Source organism: Mustela nigripes, chromosome 13 (assembly GCF_022355385.1).
Source record: "Mustela nigripes isolate SB6536 chromosome 13, MUSNIG.SB6536, whole genome shotgun sequence".
Lineage (NCBI taxonomy): Eukaryota > Metazoa > Chordata > Mammalia > Carnivora > Mustelidae > Mustela > Mustela nigripes.
In genome coordinates this window covers 145,124,489-145,132,460 of record NC_081569.1, presented here as the reverse complement: position 1 = coordinate 145,132,460, position 7,972 = coordinate 145,124,489, and positions in this window count along the sequence as shown.

Sequence of the window (7,972 nt, the reverse complement as noted above, 5' to 3'; positions counted from 1 at the left end):
ACTACTCAACTACTATCAACTACTATATGTTGGTTAATTGAACAGAAAAAAATGTATATACACTTTTTTCATCTTTTTTTTTTAATTTCTTTTCACTGTTCCAGAATTCATTGTATATGCACCAAGGAAATAATGGCTTCAAATGACACACTGAACTACATAACTTACATATTATCTATTTGGGCCTTTTATCATTCATTTTGATAAATTTAGGTAGAGGATTCTCAAATGTATTGTGATTTTCCCCCCAAAGTATCATGTGACATCATAAGCACTGGGTTTTATACTGAACAGATGGAGCAGTGAATATTATATCAAAAGCCAATGATGTACTATACCTTGGCTAATTGATTTAGAATAAAAATTGGGGTAGAGATGGCCATTCTTTTCACAATATCTGTATCTTTGGGGTTAATACCCAGGAGTGCAATTGCAGGGTCATAGAGAAGTTCTATTTTTAATATCTTGAGGAATCTCCATACTGTTCTCCAAAGAGGCTGCACCAAATTGCATTCCCACCAACAGTGTAAGAAGGTTCCCCTTTCTCCACATCCCCTCTAACACATGCTGTTTCCTTTCTTGTTAATTTTGGCCATTCTAACTGGTGTAAGGTGATATCTCAATGTGGTTTTAATTCGAATATCCCTGATGGCTAGTGATGGTGAGCAATTTTTTATGTGTCTGATCATTCTCAATGGGAAAAAGCTTGCAGCTTTCCCTTTGAGATCAGGGACACGACAAGGATGCCCATTCTCACCACTCTTATTCAACATAGTATTAGAAGTCCTAGCAACAGCAATCAGACAACAAAGAGAAATAAAAGGTATCCAAATTGGCAATGAAGAAGTCAAACTCTCTCTCTTCGCAGATAACATGATTCTTTACATGGAAAACCCAAAAGACTCCACCCTCAAACTACTAGAACTTATACAGCAATTCAGCAACGTGGCAGGATACGAAGTCAATGTATGGAAATCAGTGGCTTTCTTACACACTAACAATGAAAATACAGAAAGGGAAATTAGAGAATCAATTCCATTTACTATGGCACCAAGAACCATAAGATACCTGGGAATAAACCTAACCAAAGAGGGAAAGGATCTGTACTCAAGGAACTACAGAACACTCATGGAAGAAGTTGAAGAAGAAACAAAAAAGATGGAAGACCATTCCATGCTCTTGGATCGGAAGAATAAGCATTGTTAAAATGTCTAAACTGCCTAGAGCAATCTATACTTTTAATGCCATTCTGATAAAAATTCCACCGGTATTCTTCAAAGAGCTGCAACAAATAATCCAACAATTTGTATGGAATCAGAAGAGACCTTGAATCATAAGGAAATGTTGAAAAACAAAAAGAAAACTGGGGGCATCACGTTACCTGATTTCAAGCATTACTACAAAGCTGTGATCACCAAGACAGCATGGTACTGGCATAAAAACAGACACATAGACCTGTGGAACAGAGTAGAGAACCCAGATATGGACCCTCAACACTATTGGAAAATAATATTCTACAAAACAGGAAAAAAAATATACAGTGGAAAAAAGACAGTCTCTTCAATAAATGGTGCTGGGAAAACTGGACAGCTATATGTAGAAGAATGAAACTCGACCATTCTCTTACACTGTACCAAAAGATAAACTCTAAATGGATAAAACACCTCAACGTGAGACAGGAATCCATCAGAACCCTAGAGGAGAACATAGGCAGTAATCTCTTCGATATCAGCCACAGCAACTTCTTTCAAGATATATCTCCAAAGGCAAAGGAAACAAAGCGAATATGAACTTTTGGGACTTCATCATGATCAAAAGCCTCTGCACAGCAAAGGAAACAGTCAAGAAAACAAAGAGGCAACCCACAGAATGGGAGAAGATATTTGCAAATAAAAGTACAGACAAAAGGTTGATATCCAGGATCTATAAAGAACTCCTCAAACTCAACACACACAAAACAGATAACCATATAAAAAAATCAGCAGAAGATATAAACAGACACTTCTCCAATGAAGACATACAAATGGCTATCAGACACATGAAAAAATGTTCATCATCACTAGCCATCAGATGCAAATTAAAACTACATTGAGATACCACCTGTCTGTTTCTTTGTACAAATTGTATTTAGAACAGAGGAGCAGAACTCCAATGGGAATGCCTCAGAAATGCACAACCAGGAAAAAGATTGTGTTGCCCCACATGGCGCCTCCCATCAGATATGTCGTGCGTTGGGACAGAACTGTTGAGAAGCCACATTGTTCCTTGTAGGTGCTGACGATAAGGGAACACCGTGCTCTACACACATGCATCAGTCCTCCCATTAACTGGAGTGGAAGCCAGATATTTGATTCCCTTCTCTGTTTTTGTCTCCCAATGTTTTCAATTCTGTTAAGCCCCTTTACTGGTCACCCTTATAGGTGGAAATGGGTAGTTTGAGAGGAGGAGTGTCCATGAGCATTGGAAAGTACAGGTTTTGTCCTTAGAGGAGCATGTGCTATAAGGGTTTCCTGTCCTTCCCCATTTTGTTAAATTCCTCCCAGGATCCACTAGGGAAGGCAACTATCTGTGCTGGAACTTCAGAGAGTCTGTGCCTTTTTCGGTCTATGTGCTTTTTCTCATCTGCTAGACATCGTCCTGGGACATGGTTCAGCTCAGGTAAAAATTTCCTCATAAGTCCTTCCCTGACCACATGGCCTCCTCAGGTAAGATGATCACTTACTTCTTCGTGGCTCCCAATGTTCCCTGTGTGCATTTCCCTCAGAACACGTATACCACCATAGTACTTGTTCACAATCAGGTAGAAGCAGAGATGCCTACAATTTTCTTGGTCCTCGAAGACAATAGCTATCTTCGTTACCTCTGCACTGTGTGTCGCTGGTGCAGAATTCATTCAGCCCATATTGAATAGTGTTTTTCCTGCAGATTCTCTGTTGCTTATGAACTCTACTCTTTACATGTACCTGCTCTTGTGCGTGGGGACAGAACTGCATCCATATTCTTCCCAGACCAGTTCTAGGCAGCATGTAAGGTAGTTAATCTATTGGACATTCTTTCCAATAGTTCATTCATTAAACATTATGAAGAGGCCATTGTATTCTCAGTGATGATGACAAAAAACAAAAACAAAAACAAAACAAACCCATGATTTCTAGACACCGACCATTCTGAAGACCCAAAAAATGCATACAAAATGCAGATCCTTTATTCTTTATGCTAGTTTTCTAGTGTGCAGTTCCAGAACTGTTTGTGTAATTAACTAATGAATATTTATTTAGTTCTAACTGCTCAAAGTATAGACATGCCTAGTCTCTGTGAATACAGCAATGAGCAGAAATAGAAGAACTTGCCTTCATGGGGCTTACCTTTGAGGAGGGAAGACAGATCATAAACCAGCAACATCCCTCTCTTTCTCCACATGGTAAAGGGTTCTCTGACTGCCTCTGGTGTGGAGAGTAGTTAGGAGTGGGATAGGGACATCGGAGCTTGGAATCTGGAAGGTGAGGAGATTCTTGCTGGTGTCCAAGTGAAAACTGATAGGAGCTCTGTCCAGGGTGGCATCATCAAAGGGGTGAGAATTGGTTGGATTCTGAGTGTGTCTTGTAACCGGCAAGACTCGCTGCCTAATTGGCCATGGAGTGAAAGAAAGTGGCGGTTAAGTAGAGCACTCAGCTATCGGCCCCAGAGTTCAAGGTCTCCATCTTTCATCCCGTGAGAAGGGAAGCTCCACACCAGTCCTCGTATCTCATGGATTCCTGGAAGTTTTGTTCACTTTGCCTCATCATCTCCAGCTTTGCTCTTTCTCCTTCTGTGCATGTTTTGGTCCCTTCTGCCTGTCTGTCCTCTTGAACATTCTCATCCCCACCCTGCACCTGGTATTAACAGTTCTCTGTTGCATCACTATCTTTCATACATTTCCATCTGTTTTAATTTTTGTAATATAATTTGCCCACTTTTTATTTTTGCTTCATTCAGGTAGGAGAATAAATGCAGCCCTTATGTTGAGATTTCTGAAAATAGTGTCCTTGAGAAGTATGGATGGGGAGGATACTCCTACCCCATTTTCTCCATTCCAAACACACCCAAGATGAGGTGGCCATGTGTGACAGTCCAGAGGGTTTACATTACTTCAGAGAAAATAGGTTAGAATTGAGACACAGGTATCCACTGCCTCCTGCTTTCAGAGTCCATCTGTGTCTGAGTGGCCATATATGACTCCTTATCATGGTCTGCCTAGAACTGGGTTCTCTCTCTTAGGACCATGTCAGATTACCTTCATTTATGGTGCAGCCTCCCTTTCATTCTGAAGCTCAAAATCTGCACTTTTATCTACCGGAGATGTCAGGGTCTTGTCCTTTCAGACCATATCCTAGATGGAGCTTGTCCTGGCACACTCAGAGGTCATTCTGAAATTTCCCTGAGCAATGAACATGTCCTCTGATAGGAACTGATAGGAACTGACTTATCCTGAGAAATATGTTTGTCACTCTATCCTTATCCATTTTGCAAAGCTCCTAGCTCATGCACATATGTAGATTGTTAGAATTTCTTTAATTTCTGGGAAGGACCCTCTGTTTTCAGTGTTGTTTTGATTTGAACATGGTTTCCCATTGCTAATGGTGTTGTGCTCATTGACATTCTTGTAAGATAACTGTGCACTCTTATTGGTTGGTTCTTTTCTCTTTACTTGATGGCTTGTTGCAACCTTGACTGCTGTTTTGTTCTCTCTAGAGGTTCTCCACAGTTTTTCCCTGCAAAATGGAGCTGTGTTTGATAGACAGGTCTCCACTGGAGCTGCTCCAGTGTTTAATGGAGATGAGACCTAGACACCTCATTGCAACACAAGACAATATGTGACTGATAAAGTGAGATAGGAAAAGTACTGTGGGGCTGTAGAGATTCCTATTGGAGGTGAGATTTAAGTTCTTAAAGATGTTTCTTTCTTTCTTAAGTAAAAACTGCCAAAACACAATGTGTTTTAAAATAATTAATATAATACAGACCTTAAAGAAAGAATCACTGGTTTAAAATGATTTGCACCTTTCCAAAAAATGAACATAGCACATAGCAGGATTTTATTTTTTTTTAAGAAGTTGTTTAGGGTTTGAATTGTTTCCAGCATCTAATATTACAATAAAGTTGCTTCTCCCCTAGATATGTAACTGAGGAGCTCAGAAAATGTATTATTTATATGCTTTCCACAACAACCATGAACCTGAAGAAGATGCAGAGGAACAATTTTGCATCACGGATTTGATGAAGCCCTCCTCATGGTCCATTATTAGTACTTTTTCTCTGTTCTCCTCAGCTTCCTTCCTTTCCATCAACTTATCATCTATATGAATTACTCTCTCCTCTTCCTCATTTACCATAGCCGTTAGAGTATCTAATCTAGATGGCCTCTCAGTTAGACTTTTTTTTTTTTGATGTTTGAGAGTTAATTTTACTTTTATTTATTTTTTTTTATTTAAATTTATTTCTTATCAGCATAACAGTATTCATTATTTTTTCACCACAACCAGTGCTCCATGCAATCCGTGCCCTCTATAATAACCACCAACTGGTACCCCAACCTCCCACCCCCCTGCCACTTCAAACCCCTCAGATTGTTTTTCAGAGTCCATAGTCTCTCATTATTCACCTCCCCTTCCAAATTCCCCCAACTCCCTTCTCCTCTCCATCTCCCCATGTCCTCCATGCTATTTGTTATGCTCCACAAATAAGTGAAACCATATGATAATTGACTCTCTTGCTGGACTTATTTCACTCAGCATAATCTCTTCCAGTCCCGTCCATGTTGCTACAAAAGTGGGGTATTCGTCCTTTCTGATGGAGGCATAATACACCATAGTGTATATGGACCACATCTTCCTTATCCCTTCGTCTGTTGAAGGGCATCTTGGTTCTTTCCATAGTTTGGCGACTGTGGCCATTGCTGCTATAAACATTGGGGTACAGATAGCCCTTCTTTTCACTACATCTGTATCTTTGGGGTAAATACCCAGGAGTTCAATGGCAGGCACATAGGGAATTTCCAATTTTAATTTATTGAGGAATCTCCACACTGTTCTCCAAAGAGGCTGTACCAACTTGCATTCCCACCAACAGTGGAAGAGAGTTCCCCTTTCTCCACATCCCCTCCAACACATATTGTTTCCTGTCTTGTTAATTTTGGCCATTCTAACTGGTGTAAGGTGATATCTCAATGTGGTTTTAATTTGAATCTCCCTGAGGGCTAGTGAGGGTGAACATTGGTATTTTTAATGATTCAATTAACCCTGAAATTATTCAAAGAGAAAAAGAAAGAAATTGAAACTATGCAAATACAAGATCAAGGAGATTGAAATTGGTATTTTGAAGAGACAAATGTAATTTAAAATCATATATAGACTAGAAAAATAGATAAACCTCAAATAAATACAGAGTTCAAATAGAAGAAGTAGGTGACGCCAAATAATGAAAAGGAACATGAAGAAAATACTAAGATATTTACAGAGCAACATTGGAATAACAAAGGGCAAATTAGAAAATTTCTAGATTTATCAGTAGACCAAGACTGTTTCATGAAGAAATAGAAAATGAACAGAAAAAAACTAATAAGACAAAATTCATAATCTAAATCCTTATGCCTCAAAAATAAAAACAAAAACAAATCAAAAGTGAACGAGCAGACAAAGAAACAGTCCAGGATCAGATCATTTTACCTATGAATTACACCAAATATTTAAACAAGAATAAAGGCCAATATTTCTAAGTCTCTTCCCAAAAATATGACAGGAAAGTAATATGTCCAAATTTATTCTATAATGCCAGCATGACACCACCAACAAAGCCAGCAAGGAAGACCTGAAAACTCAGACCAATATCTCACATGAACACTTCTGTATAAATCCAGACATACTGAATGGAAAGTACATTGAAAGATCATACATGATGACCTAGTGTGAATCATCCTTCAGAAACAAAGATCACTCAACATACATAGATCAATAAGTGGGACATTCTGCATTAAGACAGGGAAATATTGGATCTACATAATGCTCTCTGCTGATGCCTAAAACTATGAGAAATTTCAACACATATTCATTATTAAAGTATCTCAACAATTGAGGAACAGATGGAAATTACCTCCACATGATCATGGTTGTAGATGAAAAACCCACACTTTACATCATATTAAACAGTGAAAACCTGAAGCCTTTCCTGTCACATCAGGAGACAGACAAGGTTTCTCATTCCTACCATGAGTATTCAACATGGTATCCTTAAGGAGAATAAGATGTACAATTCCAAATATCTCATCTGATCCCTGAGATACTGTGAACTAAAGTCATTTGATAACCTGCCAGTGGAAGGACATTCTGAGCCTCCTTTGTCCTCCTGACAGCAGGAAATCAGTCTCCTGTGGGAAAGCTCCTCTTCCCTGTACCGGGAGGAGAGAACCATGCCCAGCACCAGAATATGGAACTTAGATCCCAGAAGACTATGCAAACAAACCTTGTTGGTTCTTCACTAATTAACTAACCCAAATCTTTGCCTTAAATCTTTGCAAATCCAATCTTTTGTTATATAAGTTGCACAAGTGCTGCCTACTTTGGTCATTTTCTGAGTTCATATTTTAGGGATCTGAAGCATGTGCAAAATGCAATACATTTTCCCCTTACATCTGTCCTGCAGCTACTGAATATTTAGACCCAACAAAGAACCCGGAAGATAAGAAGGGAAATTCTTCTACATTGACAACTGGAAGACCTACCCAGAGAAATTATCCAATAAAAAAAAATAAATATATTGAAATCAGTAACAGGAAGAAAAATTTATAGTTTTCATATGATATGTGTGTTTTAAAAAGATTTTATTTGGACATCCCTGCCGTGTTTCTGACCTTAGCGGAAAAGCTTTCAGTTTTTCTCCATTGCGAATGATATTTGCGGTGGGTTTTTCATAGATGGCTTTGATGATATTGAGGTAT